This window comes from Protopterus annectens, chromosome 13.part0, assembly GCF_019279795.1.
Source record: "Protopterus annectens isolate FY-2018-M chromosome 13.part0, PAN1.0, whole genome shotgun sequence".
In the NCBI taxonomy this organism is placed as follows: Eukaryota; Metazoa; Chordata; order Ceratodontiformes; family Protopteridae; genus Protopterus; species Protopterus annectens.
This window is the reverse complement of record NC_056747.1, coordinates 1282948527-1282964837: the sequence shown is the minus strand read 5'-3', so window position 1 is coordinate 1282964837 and position 16311 is coordinate 1282948527. Positions and strand designations below refer to the sequence as shown.

Here is a 16311-nt window from a genome sequence, read left to right as displayed (position 1 = left end):
CAGCAGCTATAACTACCTACAATTGCAGGAAGTGAAGATTTTTTTGTAAATATTCTGGTAGTCTGGTGGTCCCCACAAGACAGAGACAGCAAAGAAAGTTTACAACTTCTTTAGGTTCAAAGTGAACACAAAGATAAACTGATGGGACAGAAACTCATCTGTCTAACTCTGAGCCACTTTGCTGTACTGCCACTATTATATGAACAGAGGAGACATTTCAGGTTACTTCTGAATCATAAATTAATGAACGTCTTCTACTAGCCTCTGGCTAACTTATCACAAAAAAGCATATTTCTGCTTTAAGCGAGTTCTAAGAGAGTGACTGCATGTCAATGAGCAGTATTCAGGCCTGTATAAGTGTTGGTAAAGGGGGAGGGTGGCTTACAGACATCTGTCCTGTGGGAAGAGAGAGACAACTTGCATTGTGCTAGTGGAAGGGAGTGACCTATCCAAACACAAACAAGCACAATATGTGAATACACAGGGATGAAACGTTATTCACTGCCAGGCTGCAGCAGGGTGCCTTGCAAACTGCTACCTTTTACACTAACTGAAAAAGGCAGTCCATGTAAAATGCAGCAACGCTGGTTCCACTCTTCAGTTCATGCCACCAGCAACCTCCAACTAAAAGCACATCATCAGCTAAGACTAGAACAAAGCTAAGCATTTACTCGTCAGAAGAACGGACTTCCTGTTACCCCTGTAAAAAGGAAACGTCTAACAATTTAAAAAATTCCATAGGTACTGTGCTGTACACCACTACACTTTTCTTCTGGGTTGGGAAGTAAAAATGTATCAGAAGGGGGAGGGGAGAGGACAATCAGGCAATAAATTCAAGCATAGATAAAATTGACGATACAGGGATTACAAACATCTAATATTTTGCAGCTTAAATGAGTGAAAATGAACACAACTTGAAATAAAGACTCAGGAAACAAAAAGGTAATTAATTGGAGAAGAAAAAAAAGAAAAGCATGGGAAGTGTGTGGGTGAGTGGGTGGGTCATTTATTAAATGAACCAAAGATAAGAAATTGATATGACAAAGCGGCAAAGTCCGCAGACGCAGTGCACGTAGTATTAGCACTAGAAAGCAAGTGGTCATTGTCCGTCTATACTGAAGGCTGGTGAGATCTTGCATCAAGTACTCAGCACAATATCATTACCTCATCTTTGACAGAAAATAGAAGTAGATCAAAGCATTGTGCATGGTTTCTAATGCTTATATAAATACAAAGTACATAATTTAAACTCCTCCACAGTAGAGAAACAGAATAAACAGGGTATGGAAATGTAAGTATTTTAAGAATATCTTAAGCTTTTAAATGGCTACCACCTTTCACAAGAGATCTCAAGAAGATAGCAGTAACTGAAAAAGCGAGGAGGACAATGCTGGTAGTCCTTGCATGGCTGAATCAAGATTTCTATGGAGTTCTATTAAAAAAAAAACAAAAAAATACTAATGCACTATTCCCAGGAACACATTCTCTGCACTGGCTACAAGAAATTAAGTGCAATACCTTCACCACTCACAGAAAGTCAATAATATTATGCGCCCCACGTAAATATCTGACTATGTCCTAGAATGCTTTAATGCCCCCCCAACATACACACACAGCTCTGTTTCACAACAGGAACTGCATTTCCCTTCCCCTTACTTCACATGTCATAATACTTATTGCAAAACAAGTCTTTATTTTGCACACAGGCAGGGATTTGTGAACTGGATCCATCTAGCTTAGGCCAATATTAGAACCAGCTTTGTTATTTAGAACAGTCCCCCATCTTGTAAACGGCTACATACAACATTCACTTTGCTGCAACCTAGTCAGCATGGGTCCATATATAGTCCTCTGTTCTGGGATTAAGAAAATCATTGTTTAAATACAAGGTACAGTTACTTATCCTAATCCTGAATATGAGAAATCACTATGGCTGCAGTAACAGTCTGGGCTAACACCACTGTTGCACACAAAACCTTTTCAGCTAAACCCTGCTCACAACCTCAAACTAGAATAGTTCAACAGAAGACACAAGTTCTGGCACAAGAGAAGCTGAATGACAGAAAAGACAGGTGTTAGAAGATCAAGCCATTTCCTGCACTGCCAAGATCAACTCACAGATCCAGCAATAGGAGGGAGTACCTACAGCTGTCACAACAGACTATTTTATGCAAGAATTGACAGGACCGAGTCCCCCAGGGTGTCCTCTTGGGTGGATGTCCTGAGTGAAGAGCTTGACCTAAAAGTCACGACCAACCTGAATGTTTTAAACATATTAATTCCCCTTCCACCCCCCCCCCCCCCCCCGTTAGACTCTCTATTTTAGTTACAAAGACAAGGAATAAAGAAAATTATATTTACAATTGTAGTCAGTCAATTAAGCTACACATTTCTGGTAAGAAAATGGAGTACAATGGAGAAACCCCATGGATGCATGGGGGGGGGGGTATCAGGAAGGAACCCCTAACCTATAGCTGTGAGGCAGAAATCACAACCAAGCTACTGTGCTGCTCAAGATAGGTGTACAATTATTATTCAGGAATCAGAAACAGCAAGGGAGTCTGGTACTTGGGGCAGCACATCCACATACCCCCCCGACACCGTACGCACAGACGCACACAGACGCGCACGCACACACAAGACGCACGCACACATGCGCACACACACTTATTGCAACCGGTCATTTTAAGTAATTTAAATGACAAATTGTCAAGTTGTTTTGTCATCAAGAGATTGCAATCTGTATATTTAAAGTTTTAAGAAAACGGACAAAAGTTTAAGCTGTCTGGTATGCAAATTCATGCTTGTGACAGAGACTGAAAAAGCTGTAAAATTTTTATATTCAACACCCCCATAAATGTGGCACGTGTGGCAGGCGTCCCCCCCCCCCCATCTCCTTGCTCCAGCACTGCCAATAAGGCATTACAGAAAGCGATTGTAGATGTATAAAGGAGTTGAGGTGGGATCTGCGCTAGGATGACTTCTGCCAGATTTTGCAGTGCTCTTCATAACAGAATATGAGGTCAACTAAAAGCCACCTGACCAGACACTGGTAACCTTTTTTCCCTTGATAGTCTTTGGCAAGGGTAATAAAAAGCTGATCATGTTTTTTTTAAGGGGCTCCTCATTCAGTCTTAATACCATCACTGTCTGTGCCCATCCATAAAGTAATGAAGATATTCACCCTGGAAAGTACCATGAGAAGAATGCATTTGGCAAATGAACTGACCAGTTTAAATTAGACACAGTGGTCACTCAGATATAAACAGAAGGCCAACACTCAAAATTCTGTATTTATCTTTATTGAAAGACCAGGTAAAAAGTGCCATGGACAAGACTTGAACCCAAAGTTTCCAATGAGTTTTTAGTTACAAGCAGAACAATAAGTTACCAGAGGGTAACAGGGTCCCTAAATGGTAGTGAAAGATAGAAAGCACCCCAAAAGAGGGCATATGAACTGAGTGATGCTAGGGGTTTAGAGTGTTGAAACACTAGCTAAAATTAGAAGTTATGTACTCACCATAACGTTCCATCTGAGTAGGTAGTTCATTTGTCTGCAACCTGTGGGTTACGGATCCGATATCGGATCCGAGCCGGCAACTTGTTTCAAGCTAATGGATCCGAGCTCCTAGCTCCTCCCTTCACCCATAATCCCCTGCTAACCCTCCATGACCTCAGTTCGAGTTTGCCCCTCAATATATATCCAACAAAAGGATATCTAACTACTAGTAGATCCGAAGAAGGCCAGGGGGAAGGAGGGGGGGATGGTTGCAGACAAATGAACTACCTACTCAGATGGAACGTTATGGTGAGTACATAACTTCTAAATCTGAAGTAGGATGTTCATTTGTCAGCAACCTGTGGGACAGAGTCCCCAGCTACCTGCACCTTGGGTGGCCATCATGGAAGGATATTACGAAGCACCGCAGAGCCAAAGGATGCTCTCCCTCTAGAAAGCAGGTCTAGCTTGTAGTGGTTGATAAAGGTATGAGATGAAGCCCAAGTGGCTGCAGAACAAATATCATCCAAAGGAACTCTAGACTTGAAAGCCACAGAAGTAGAAATAGAGCGGGTGGAATGAGCACGAACTCCTTCTGGTGCGGGTCTACCCGAGGCTTGATAAGCCAGTAGGATACATTGGGAAATCCAGCGAGATAAAGATACTTTAGAGATAGCTTTCCCCAAGTTAAATTTGGCAAAGGAAACGAACAGCTGGTCGGATTGTCTATGGCCAGCTGTCCTAGGAGTATAAAAACGAAGCTGCCTATGAACATCCAATGAGTGCAGCTTGTACTCTCCCTTATTTTGATATTTAGGGAAAAAAACGGTAAATTTATGGATTGATTTATGTTGGTTTCTGATGCTATCTTGGGAAGAAAGGAGGGATTGATCCTGAGGTACACTCTATCTGGGTGAAAAATCAGGTATGGAGGCTTCACAGAAAGAGCCTGAAGTTCCGACACTCTTTTCGCTGAAGTAATGGCTACAAGGAATGCTGTTTTCCATGACAAGAATTTGAGATCCACTGAAGCAGCGGGTTCAAAGGGTGGAGCAGTCAAGGCTTGAAGAACTAAAGTAAGATCCCAAGGGGGTACGGCTTCTTTTACAGGGGGTCTAAGTAAAAAGGTACCCTTGAGAAAGGTTTTACACAATTTGGCTGACATCAAGGGCCCTGTATCATGTCCCACATGATAATGAGATATGGCTGCCAATTGCACTTTGACAGTTGAACAACTAGCGCCTTCCTGAAAGAGTTCAGTTAGGAAGTCTAAAATGGATAGAAGAGGAGCCGTAAAGGGATCTAGGTCGCGGTGCTCCACCCAGATGGAAAAACATTTCTATTTACTCTGATAAACTTTCCTGGTGGAGGGCTTATGTGCTGCCACGAGGATGGCTTTGACTGGTGAAGAGATACCGGGAGTCCTAACTAGGAGTGGAACTGGAGCAACCAAGCTGTCAGTTTCAGATTGTCCAGGTTTGGAGTTGGCAAGTCCAACGGATGGGAGATGAGATCCGGAATGGGATCTAGAATCCAAGGGTGATTCACAAGGTGAGACCACAGGTAAGGGAACCAAATTTGTCGAGGCCAGAATGGGGCAATGAGAATCATCTTGCTCCCCAACAGCGAGGCTTTCTGTAAGAGTTGTATCATCATTGGCAGAGGAGGATAGGCATAGAGTAGACCGGGTGGCCAAGCATGCACCAGAGCGTCTCTTGGAGTTTCCCCTGGAGGGGGGATTAGAGCGAAGAAATTGTCGCATTTGGTGTTTGATGGAGATGCAAAAAGATCGCAGCAGGGTTGCCCCCATGTTGCAAATATCTGCTTCGCTACTAGAGGATTGAGAGACCACTCGTACGGGGTAAGAAGGGTGCGGCTGAGCTTGTCCGCTAGGATGTTGGTCCTCCCCGGAATGTGCGCTGCAATCAGAAAGCGGTTGGTGGAGATCGCCCATTCCCACACTCTCATGGCTTTGCGGCAAAGAGGATAAGATCTGGTTCCCCCCTGTTTGTTGATATACCAGACCACTGACATGTTGTCTGACTAAATTGCAATCGTTCCTGCGGGGAGGAAGCTCTGAAGTGCTTGCAACGCCAACAGCACCACTCTCATCTCCAGAACGTTGATATGCAGGGAGGTCTCTGTATCGTTCCACGTGCCTTGGACTGTCCTGCCTGAATAATGCCCCCCCCCCCACCCGAGGCTGGAAGTGTCCGTGGTCACCGTGGCGATAGGGGGAGAGGTGCAGAAAGGACGGCCCGTATGGAAGTTCGATGCTTGGAGCCACCATAGTAGCGCCCTCCTGCAAGCCTTGCTGATAGCAATGGGATGGTGGAGAGGAAGGGATAGGAAGGACCATTGCACTAACAGAGTCCATTGCAGTACTCGCATGTTCAAACGGGCGCATGGAAGGAGTGTAATCGCTGCCGCCATCGAGCCTAGTGCCCTCAGGACCAATTCCGCTGGTGAAGCCTCTGAATGAAGAATAGCCCGCACATGAAGTTGTAGGTTCCTGATTCTCTCTGGAGTTAGGAAGGCTCGCAAATCTCTGGTGTCTATTCTGGCACCTATGAATTCTACGATCTGCGTCGGAGCCAGTAGAGATTTGCCGACATTGATAGTAATGCCTAGTTGTGGGGCTAGATGGAGAAAGAAGTCTCTGGCCGAGCAAAGTAGATGCCTTGTTGGTGCGGTCAGGAGCCAGTCGTCCAGGTACGGAAAGACCTGAATTCCCTGGAGTCTCAGGTGGGCCGCAATCACTGCTAACACTTTGGTGAACACCCTGGGGGCTGTGGTGAGGCCAAAGGGAAGGACCCTGAACTGGTAGTGACTGGCCCCCAGCCGGAAGCGAAGGAACCTCCTGGATTGTTTGTCCATTAAGATGTGGTAATACGCATTCTTGAGATCTATAGAGCACATCCAATCGTTTTCCCTCAAAAGGGGGAGGATAGATTGAAGAGTGACCATTCGGAATTTTTCCTTGGTTACGGACAGGTTCAAGCGGGAAAGGTCTAGGATGGGTCTCAGGTCCCCCGTCTTTTTTGGCACCAAAAAGAACCTGGAGTAGAACCCTAATCCGAGCTGGTCTTTGGGGACGGGCTGGATGGCTCTTTTTCTTAGCAGCTGCTGTATTTCTGCGGCTGCGGACTCCCTCTGATCGGGTGTACATCGGGGAGGTTCTTGGATTGGGGGACATTAAGTATTGGTATTTTGTACCCTCTGGATAAGATGCGAAGCACCCAGCGGTCTGTTGTGATGGACTCCCATGCCGCTAGGTGTTTCGAAAAACGCCCCCCGACTGCCTCCAGAGTGGAGCAGCCGGGCAACCCCTCAGGGCTGCTGCGCGGGCCGCTCAGAGAAAGGTTCTCTGGATCCAAAGTTTCTCAGAGCCCCTCTGCCCCTGGGGCGACGTCCTCCCTGTCCACCTCTGCCACGGTAGGACTGGTTGTCCGGAGCTGGTTGGGAATGTTGTGATTTTCGGAACCACATCTTCTTCTGACCCTTTTGGTTCCTTGAAAAGGACCGCTGGGGAGCAGAGAATCGGACTCCGACGGCAGACGTCTTCCCGTCCTTCTCGCTCTGGACAAGTGTCTCGCGAACTGTTTTGCCAAATAGGGCAGAACCATCAAAAGGGGCGTTCGCGAAGGACGCTTTAAAGGGCTTCGTAAAGTCACAATGACGGAGCCAGGCCTGACGTCTCATGACTAGGCCTGCTCCGCTAGCTCTAGCGGCTCCCTCTGTGGCGTGGGACAACAGCTGCATAGAGGTGTTTGAAATAGATCTCAGAGTGGCCATTCGGGTGGAGTACAATTGTTTATCCTCTTCCGACATGGACTCAGGGGGGGATGCAGCATATTCTTTGATAAGATCCCGCTGCATCCTGATGACATGTGCCATATAGTTCAGAGACCTTACTGAGAAGGTCGCTGAACTAAAGACTCGCTTCCCTAAGCGATCCATCAAACGGGACTCTTTGCTCGGTGGATGGACTGAGGGACTCTCCTGAGCCAATTCCCTCTTTGTGGCTGCCGCCGTCAACATGGCATCTACAGGGGGCCCCTTACTCCAATGTGATTGGTCTGAGGGGGGGCTAAGAATCCTATCTGGTCGCTTCGGTATTGGCTCCACGGTGTCCGGATCCTTCCACGCCCTGGTGGTAATGAGGTCCACCAGGGGGTCGGCTGGAGGGGAAACCCAAGAGGTAGACGGGCCTGCCTCAAATGCCTCCAGAAACACGGACTCGTCAGAGGAAGACTTAGGGGCAGACCACCCACCTCTGATTCTCAGCATCTCCATGATGTCTCCAAAGGAGACTTTCTCAGGGGGCGATCATGGGGAGCCTTCCCCTTCCTCCAAGTCCGTGTCCTCGGTTAAGGACTCAGGGGGAGCCCAAGTGCCTCCTTTTGCACTTATGCTTGCGGGGAGCTTCCTCGGGGGGACTGTCCGAGGAGGCCTCGCCAGCAACATCTTGTTCCAATGGAACTATCTGTGACATCGAAGCAGGCTGTCCCTTTGGCCGGGTGATGGAAGCCTGACCCAGCAGAGAGGGAGTGCAGGGAGGAGTCGATGCAAGGACCGGGGGTCCGGATGCTCTCAACAGAGCCCCCTCCGCAACATCTTGTTCCAATGGAACTATCTGTGACATCGAAGCAGGCTGTCCCTTTGGCCGGGTGATGGAAGCCTGACCCAGCAGAGAGGGAGTGCAGGGAGGAGTCGATGCAAGGACCGGGGGTCCGGATGCTCTCAACAGAGCCCTCTCCACAACATCAAAGGCCGAGGGAGAGCCACTCTCCAATGGATCCGAAAGTCGGCTCCCACTCGGATCCGATGAAGGGATCGGAGCCGGCGCCGAGACAGTCGGATCCGAGGGACCAGTGTGCTCCGACCTGGACGGAGCCGAAGGCACACTGAATCCCCCGGATCCGAAGCTCGGACCACGGCTCCAAGAGGTCGGAGGGCAGGGTCGGATCCGAAGTACCAAGTACTGTCGGCGCCGACCCACCCCCGGCTCCAAGGCTGCACAGCTCCGAGCGCTCCGAACCCGGGTAGCGGGTTGGAGAAGGAGCAATTGGGTGGAAAAAGGGTGTCGAGCTCCCCCCCTGAGGGGGGGGGGGAGGAGGCAAGAGCACTCCCATCTGCAGCTGGGCCTGGATGAATCTTCGCATCATCCGGTCCAATTCTGCATCTGATAAACTGAAGGTAGATCTTGAGGAGGCCACCGAGGCAGGCCTGGAATGCCGCCTCGATGACCTCGACGGAGATCGGGTCTCCTCCTCCTCCTCGGGGCCCCGGGGAGAAACAAGGGGATCGGAGCAGAGGAGGAGGAGACCTAGAAGCAGTGGAGGGAGAAGCCCGCTTAGCTGGCGGGGCCGAAACGGAGGTCTCGGCCCGCTGCTTGTGGTGCTTCTCCCTCCGTTTCTCCCTCCTGGCCTCCCTGTCCTCCCACACTTTAGCGGGAGTTTGAGTCCCGGACGGAGGCAGGGGGGCAGGAGTGGCAGCGACCACAGGCTGTGGTGGTGCCACGGGAGGAGCAGAGGTAGCGGAGGCCGAAGCCGAATCCGGGGGTAAAAGACCCGCCAGGACCAGCTTCGACCTCCGCTCTTTCAGTGCCTTGGGGTTGAACGCTGCACAGATGGTACAGCCCGAGGTGAGGTGTTCAACCCCAAGGCACCGAACGCACCGAGTGTGGCCATCAGCCGGGGAGAGCTTATGGCCACACTCGGTACATTTAGAAAATATGGCTTTTGGGGCCTCAAGCCATTCCTCACACACTAGCGACCAGCGAAGGGAGGGTACTAATTAAAAAGTAAGGAACCTAACTCAGACACACTTTAAAAGTATTAATTTAAACTAAGAAATTCCTGACAAAAAGTACTTAGGAAAAGGTAACTTTTTCTTCACTTATCTGATGAGCTCAACAAGGATCCAGCCATCCACAAGCGTGGCAAACTAGATCTGAGGTCATGGAGGGTTAGCAGGGGATTATGGGTGAAGGGAGGCGCTAGGAGCTCGGATCCATTAGCTTGAAACAAGTTGCCGGCTCGGATCCGTAACCCACAGGTTGCTGACAAATGAACATCCTACTTCAGATCAAGTTTTATGGACAAATAAAGGGCAGCATCAAAAAGTTTAGGTACCGAAGAAAGCGATACTGGTGAAGAAAAGAGATGAATATCTCTGACAAAAGCCCAAACTAAACATTCCATCCATCCAGGGGTGATAATATCCTGGACAAGGTGTACATAAAGTTAAAGAAATGTTATAAGGCAGTGCAACTTCCACAAATCGGAAACTATGACCATTATGCCATCTTGATATCGCCAGCTTACAAACCTGAACGGTTAGAGAGAAACCCACAAAGAAACAATTCAGTGTATGCCCTGAAGGGGCTATGCAGGCCCTCCAAGACTGCTTGGAAAGAACCAATGTTCAAGGAGGCAGCCGCAGTGAATCAGCATCTGAACACTGATGAATACACTGAGGCAGTGATGGCAGTGAGTCAGCATCTGAACACTGATGAATACAGTGAGGCAGTGATGGCAGGGAATCGGCATAAAGGAGGGTAAGACAGAAAGGTGCAGAGCCACTCTGAAGACATGAAGGATACAAGAAGAAGATTATAGCAAGGCATACAGGAGATCAACTAAAAATATCAGGTCAACACTGTGTGAGGACAGCATCGAATTCCTTGACAGTCTGAACATATTTGGTAGATATGAAGAAGGAAACAATTAGCACTAAAGCTAGCCACTGATGAGAATGATGCAGTACTGAGCCTCAGCACAGTGGAGGTAAGGAGAGAGCTAAAGAGAGTGAACCTCAGGAAGGCTGCTGGCCCACACAACACACTGGGGCAAGGTGTTAAAAGGCTGTGCTGATCAACTATGCACAGTTCTCAAGGAAATATTTAAAACCTTTTTTACCATGGCAGAAGTACTCTCATGCTACAAGGAAACTATCATCATCTCATTATGCAAGAAAACCACTCCCTCCAGCCTAACCACTACAGACCAGTCACTCTGACATCCACTGTTATGAAATGTTTTGAGCAGCTGATCAAAAATCATCTTTCATCACGCCTACCTCCCGATTTTGACCCTTTGCAGTTTGCGTACAGAGCTAACCAATCCACTCCTGATGCCATATCAGTAGCACTACACATCTCCCTTGAGCATTTAGAGGGCAGACACAACTCTGTGAGGATGTTGTTCATAGACTTTAGCTCTGCATTTTATATGGTGGTACCAATGCAGCTGACAGAAAACCTGGCACATTTAGGGATCAGTAAACATCTCTAACTGGATCCTAGACTTCCTGTCTGAGAGACCACAGAGGGTGTGGTTGGGAAAGAACACATCAAAGTGCATCACGAATAACACCGGGGTTCCACAGGGATGTGTTCTCACCCCACTGTTGTTCACCATCCTGACCTACAACTGCCATGCTAAGCACAAGTCCAACCATATCATCAAGTTTGCTGATGACATCACAGTCCTGGGGCTCATCACAAAATAGGATGAAAGAGCATACACACACAGAGGAGGTGTCAGTAGGTGCGAGGGGAACAACCTCATACCTCTCAACTGTCCAGATTTTTGCCTCATATTTTTGGTCAGTCCCTCATAAAATCTGTGGTTTTCTGGCAAATCAGGTAGTAATGAAGTCACTAAATGTCATCCATTTGGGTTTCAGACTTCATATCTTTCAGAAAATGCATACTAACACAAATCTTGTTATTCTAGCAACTTTCTAAGTTTATAAGAGCAATAATTTAAAATCTGTCCCTATTTTTGGGCATTTGTCCCCCATTATTTTAGGTTTTGTCCAGATTTCTTGTGCTAAGAGGCTGAGCAGTATGAATAACCTTGACCTGAATGTAAGCAAAACCAGAGAGATTATCATCTTCAGGAAAAAGGACAACAAACCACACACTGCCCAAGATCAATGGTGAGTGTGGAGAGGGTTAGAGTACAAAATTCCTGGATGTACACATCATAGGATCTCTCGTGGTTGGGAAACACCAACCAACTGTCTAGAAGGTGCACCAATGCCTCCACCTTTTAAGAAGGCTGAAAAACCGCCAGGCTTCCTCCTCATATTCTCTCCACCTTCTACAGAGGTGCAATAGAGAGCATCCTCACCTGCAACTTGAGTGTGGTTTGGAAGCTGCACAGTTACAGAAAGGAAGGAGCTACAAAGAGTAGGGAGGGTTCCAGAGAAGGCAACAAGTTCCAGTCTTCCATTGATGCATCTTTATTCTGCAAGAAGCATCCAAAAGGTCACCATAATAATACAGGATAACACACATCCTTGCGTGTATTGGGAGTAGTACTGTATTTGTTAGTCATGTTTATTCCTCTACTTGTATGTGTTGTTTCACTTTCCTTTGTAATCTCAAGAACTGAGCTGATGCAGGAAATTTTGTTTAGGCTATAAGTGCGTACTTCTAAATGACAATAAAGTTTACTTTGACTGATTCATTCTGCAAGTGTTTTGAGTGGTAAGACCTGGGAGCGGGAAATGACAGGAACCGAATTTGTCAGGACACTGCAACTAGTGGAAAGTAAGGTTATGTAAAATCTTACCTTAACAGTAGATATCCTTGCCTTCATTTCTGCAGTATTCACAACATATGGTATTCATTGCTGTGGAAGCCCAACGTCCAGCCAGTCTACCAAAGCCTACTGTTGCTAAGGTATGCTGAACATCACCCAAACACTCCTTGCTTAGCGTAGGGCATAAAGGTGACATTCAGGCGTACCATCCTCAGAACTGATTGTACCAGTAGGAACACCAGTCCAAGGAAATCCAAGGTGTAACTTGTACATCCAGGAAGGAAAAGGACTAGGGGATGGGGGGAGGGAGTGAATACTGTAGTGGTGAAGGCATGGACATCTATTGTTATAAGATTTATACTATGTCCTTGCTGCAGTATTCATAAAGTACAGTTGTGTACACTTACCATAAATGTAGATGTTAGAGTTTCTTCATTGTTGCAGTCATCACTGTAGTGTTCTTCCTGCTGGCAGACAGTCCTCGGTTGGCCAGAATCCCAAAGTCTGGGTCCAACGTCGGCTGTTAAGTCATGCTCCCTGACGTCAGAACGCCAGGAGTACAAAGCTGCCAGCCGACGCCATGTTCTCCAGTTTTTCTTGCCCCAGATGTCAGGTGCCCAAAAATGAAGGGTAATAGTGAAACAAAAATGTAACATACAACACACCCCATACCCTGCAGCAAATACACCTTAGAAGAAGGGTGAAATAGGAAACCACAGCAATAAAAGTGTAAGAGGGGACAGGGAGGGGGTAACCCAGACTGCAACAGTGAAGACACTCTAACATCTACCTTTATGGTAAGTGTACACAACTGTACTATGTTCATCGTGTTTCACTGTTGCAGTCATCACTGTAGAGTTGAATCCCAAAGCTGAGATAAAGGGTGGTAGTTATAGAGTAGAAGGGGCAGCTAGAAGGCCCTGCAAGACTGCAGAAGCAAAGCCTGCCCTAGACTTAGAATAACGAGGGAGATTATAGTGCTTAGAGAAAGTATGCACAGAACTCCAAGTTGCAGCTTCCAAAATATCTTTGGTAGGTACTCCCCTGAGAAAGGCAGCTGAAGTAGCAGCAGCTCTGGTAGAGTGAGTCCTAACTTTTCCTGGGATTTGCTTTCCATGATAAGAGTAACAAAATCTGATTCCATGAGCAATCCATTTAGAATTGGTCAGTTTTGAAATAGCTTTGCCTTGGGAATTTGCTGCATAAGAAACAAACAATTGCTCTGTTTTCCTGATATCCTTGGTTCTGTCCAGGTAAAAAATGAAGCTGCCTGTGCATGTCCAAGGAATGCAAGATCCTTTCCCCCTTATTTTGTGGATTAGTGAAAAAGGTTGGCAGGTGAATAGTTTGGTTTAAAGCCACTTTAGAAACCACTTTAGGCATGAAAGTAGGATTAGTCCTTAAAGACACCCTATCTTGATGAAAAATAATATAAGGTTCCACAGCCATGAGAGCTTGTAACTCTGAGACTCTCCTGGCTGAAGTCAAAGCCAGTAGGATAGCTGTCTTCCATGATAAATACTTAATGTCAGATGTGGCAGCAGGCTCAAAAGGAGGCAGAGTAAGTTTTTCCAGAACATAGCTGAGGTCCCAGGCAGGTATGGGTGGTGTCCTAGGGGGCCTTAAATTCTTTGCACCTCTGAGATATTGTTTCAGAAGTGGATGTGAAAAGATTGGAGGATCTGTATTTTAATGTGCAGAGATAGCGGAGGCATGTATTTTTATGGAGGAGAAGGATAAACCTTTACGTAACATGTCTGTCAGGTAATGTAAAATCAATGGAATATTAGGAATGAGAGGATCCGAATCCTGAGCATGCATCCAGGTGCAAAATCTCTTCCATTTACTTTCATAAGATTTTCTAGTGCTAGGCCATCTGGCTTCTAAGATGACATCCATGACCTGTTTGGAAAGGGTAGGATTAATCATAGACCCTGAATATGCCAGGCTGCCAGGCCGAGAGTTTTGATATGAGAGTGCAGAACCTGGCCCTGGTGTTGGGACAAAAGATTTGGAATCGGAGGTAGAATCCAAGGTGGGTCCTGGGATAGATTCATCAGAGCTGAGTACCAAAACTGACGAGGCCAATTTGGGGCCAGTAAAATCATCTTGGGTTTGTCCTGCTTTATCTTTAGTAATGCCCGTGGAAGAAGAGGTAGAGGAGGAAAGGCATACCCTGAGAGGTTCCTCCAACTGAATGAGAGGGCATCCACTTTCCATGCTAGTTTGTGATATGTCCTTGTGCAAAAAATATGTAACTGGTAGTTGAGGGGGGATGCAAATAGATCTATGTCCGGGCAGCCCCAGGCTTCTGTAATCATCTTGAACATTTGGGTGTCTAGCATCCACTCGTGTGGGTCTGACAGGTTCCTGCTCAGGCTGTCTGCCAGAATATTTTGTTTCCCTGGCAGGAACTGAGCTTGTAGGTCCACTTTGCAAGCTAGAGCTGTGTCCATAGAGTCATGGCTAGTCTGCAAAGGGGGTAGGAGTGTGAACCCCCTTGCTTGTTTATGTACCACATAACTGTGGTGTTGTGTGTCCGTATCAGTAGTTGTCCTGGCTGTAGAAGATCCCTGAAAGCCAAGAGGGCATTCTGTACAGCTAAAATTGATATGTAGGTGCTTCTGATCCTCTGTCCAAAAACCTTGCAGACCTTTCCCCTGCAAGTGGGTTCCCCCATGCGTAATCCGAGGCGTCTGTGGTTAACACTTGGTTGGCTGGAGGCAGACTGAAGGCTTCCCCTTGGTTCTGAAGACATGCCATGGCCCACCAATGGAATTCCTTTCGTAGGCAAGGCAAGACAGCAATCTGTTTGTCTAGACTGTGGCAATGCTGGGACCATACACTTTTTAGGTACCATTGTATTTTTCTCATATGCAGTCTTGCATATGGTATGAGAAGGATGCAGGAGGTCATGTAACCCAATGCCTGCAGGAATTTCCTTGCAGTTAGCTGAGACACTAACGCCAGGGTTTTGAAAGTTGAAGCCAGCTGAAGTTGTTTTTCGGATGTCAGGAATGCCATCTGGGTTGTTGTGTTTAGAAGAGCTCCCAGAAAAGTTATCTGTTGTGTGGGTATCAAATTTGACTTTATGTTCAGAGTGAAATCCCAGGTACATGAGTAAATTTTGAACAAATTCCAGGTGCTGGAGTAGGATATTCTTGCTGTCTGCTTGAATAAGGCAGTCGTCCAGATGAGGGTAAATTTGAATTCCCTTGAGTCTGCAGTAAGCTACTACTGGTGCCAGGCACTTGGTGAAGACCCTGGGCGCAGTAGACAAGCCAAAGTGCAGCGCAGAGAATTGGTAATGTTTCGAGCCGGCCTTGAACCTGAGATATTTTCTGCACTCCTGTCTGATGGGGATGTGTAGGTAAGCCTCCTTTAAATCCAATGTCACCAACCATGCATTTTTGCTCAACATTGGCAGGAGCTGCTGCAGAGTAAGCATCTTGAACTTTGGTATCTCCAGGAAAGTATTTAATACTGACAGATCCAGGATGGGCCTCCAGGAATTTTGTTTTCTGGGAACTAGAAAGAGCCTTGAGAAAAAGCCTTTCCCCGCCTCTGATTGTGGAACCAGTTCTATGGCCCTCATAGCCATGAGGGGTTCCACCTGGTTTAATGCCTCTGCCCATTGGTGTTTTGGTAGGCCTGGCCATCCGTTTGGTCTTGGCAAGGTATGAAAGTGGAATTTGTAACCTCTTGAAACTACATCCAGAACCCACTTGTCTTGGGTTATGCAAGTCCAATTTTGGTGAAAAAGACAGAGTTTTCCTCCTAGAGGTTCCTGGAGCCAAGCAGGGGGAGTCATTGAGCCTGTTTTCTGTAAGATTGAGGCCTGTCCTCTCCACCTCTGGGGGTGGAAGCACTCCACTGTCTAGGTCTGTAAGACGTCTGTGCTTGGGCCCTCCCTCTGGAGCGCCTATATCTACCTCACTGAGGCCTGTCCGAGCTGGGAAAGGACCAATTTTTAGTTGGCCAATTTCTGTGAAATCTTGGGGGCTGAACTTGTAAGAAATCCTTAACCGTTTGCATGGATTTTGCCTTATCCTCCATTTTCTTTATCACTTCTTCAGCCTTAGACCCAAACAAAACATTATGCTGAACAGGGGCATCCAGTAACTTTGCTTTCACTTCATCAGGCAAGTTTTGTTCCTTTAACCAAGCATGTCTTCTAATGACTGTGCCAGTGGCAGCCGCCCTGCATGAAGCCTCCAAGGCATCAAAACCACAGTGTAAGCCATGCTTCCCCACCTG

General features: G+C 47.0%; 1 protein-coding gene across 2 annotated transcripts in view; it reads right to left on the bottom strand.

Moving 5' to 3' along the window:
- ARL5C (ADP ribosylation factor like GTPase 5C) overlaps nt 1-16311 on the bottom strand; it is a 232498-nt gene that overhangs the window by 81723 nt on the left and 134464 nt on the right. The window lies entirely within an intron of this gene.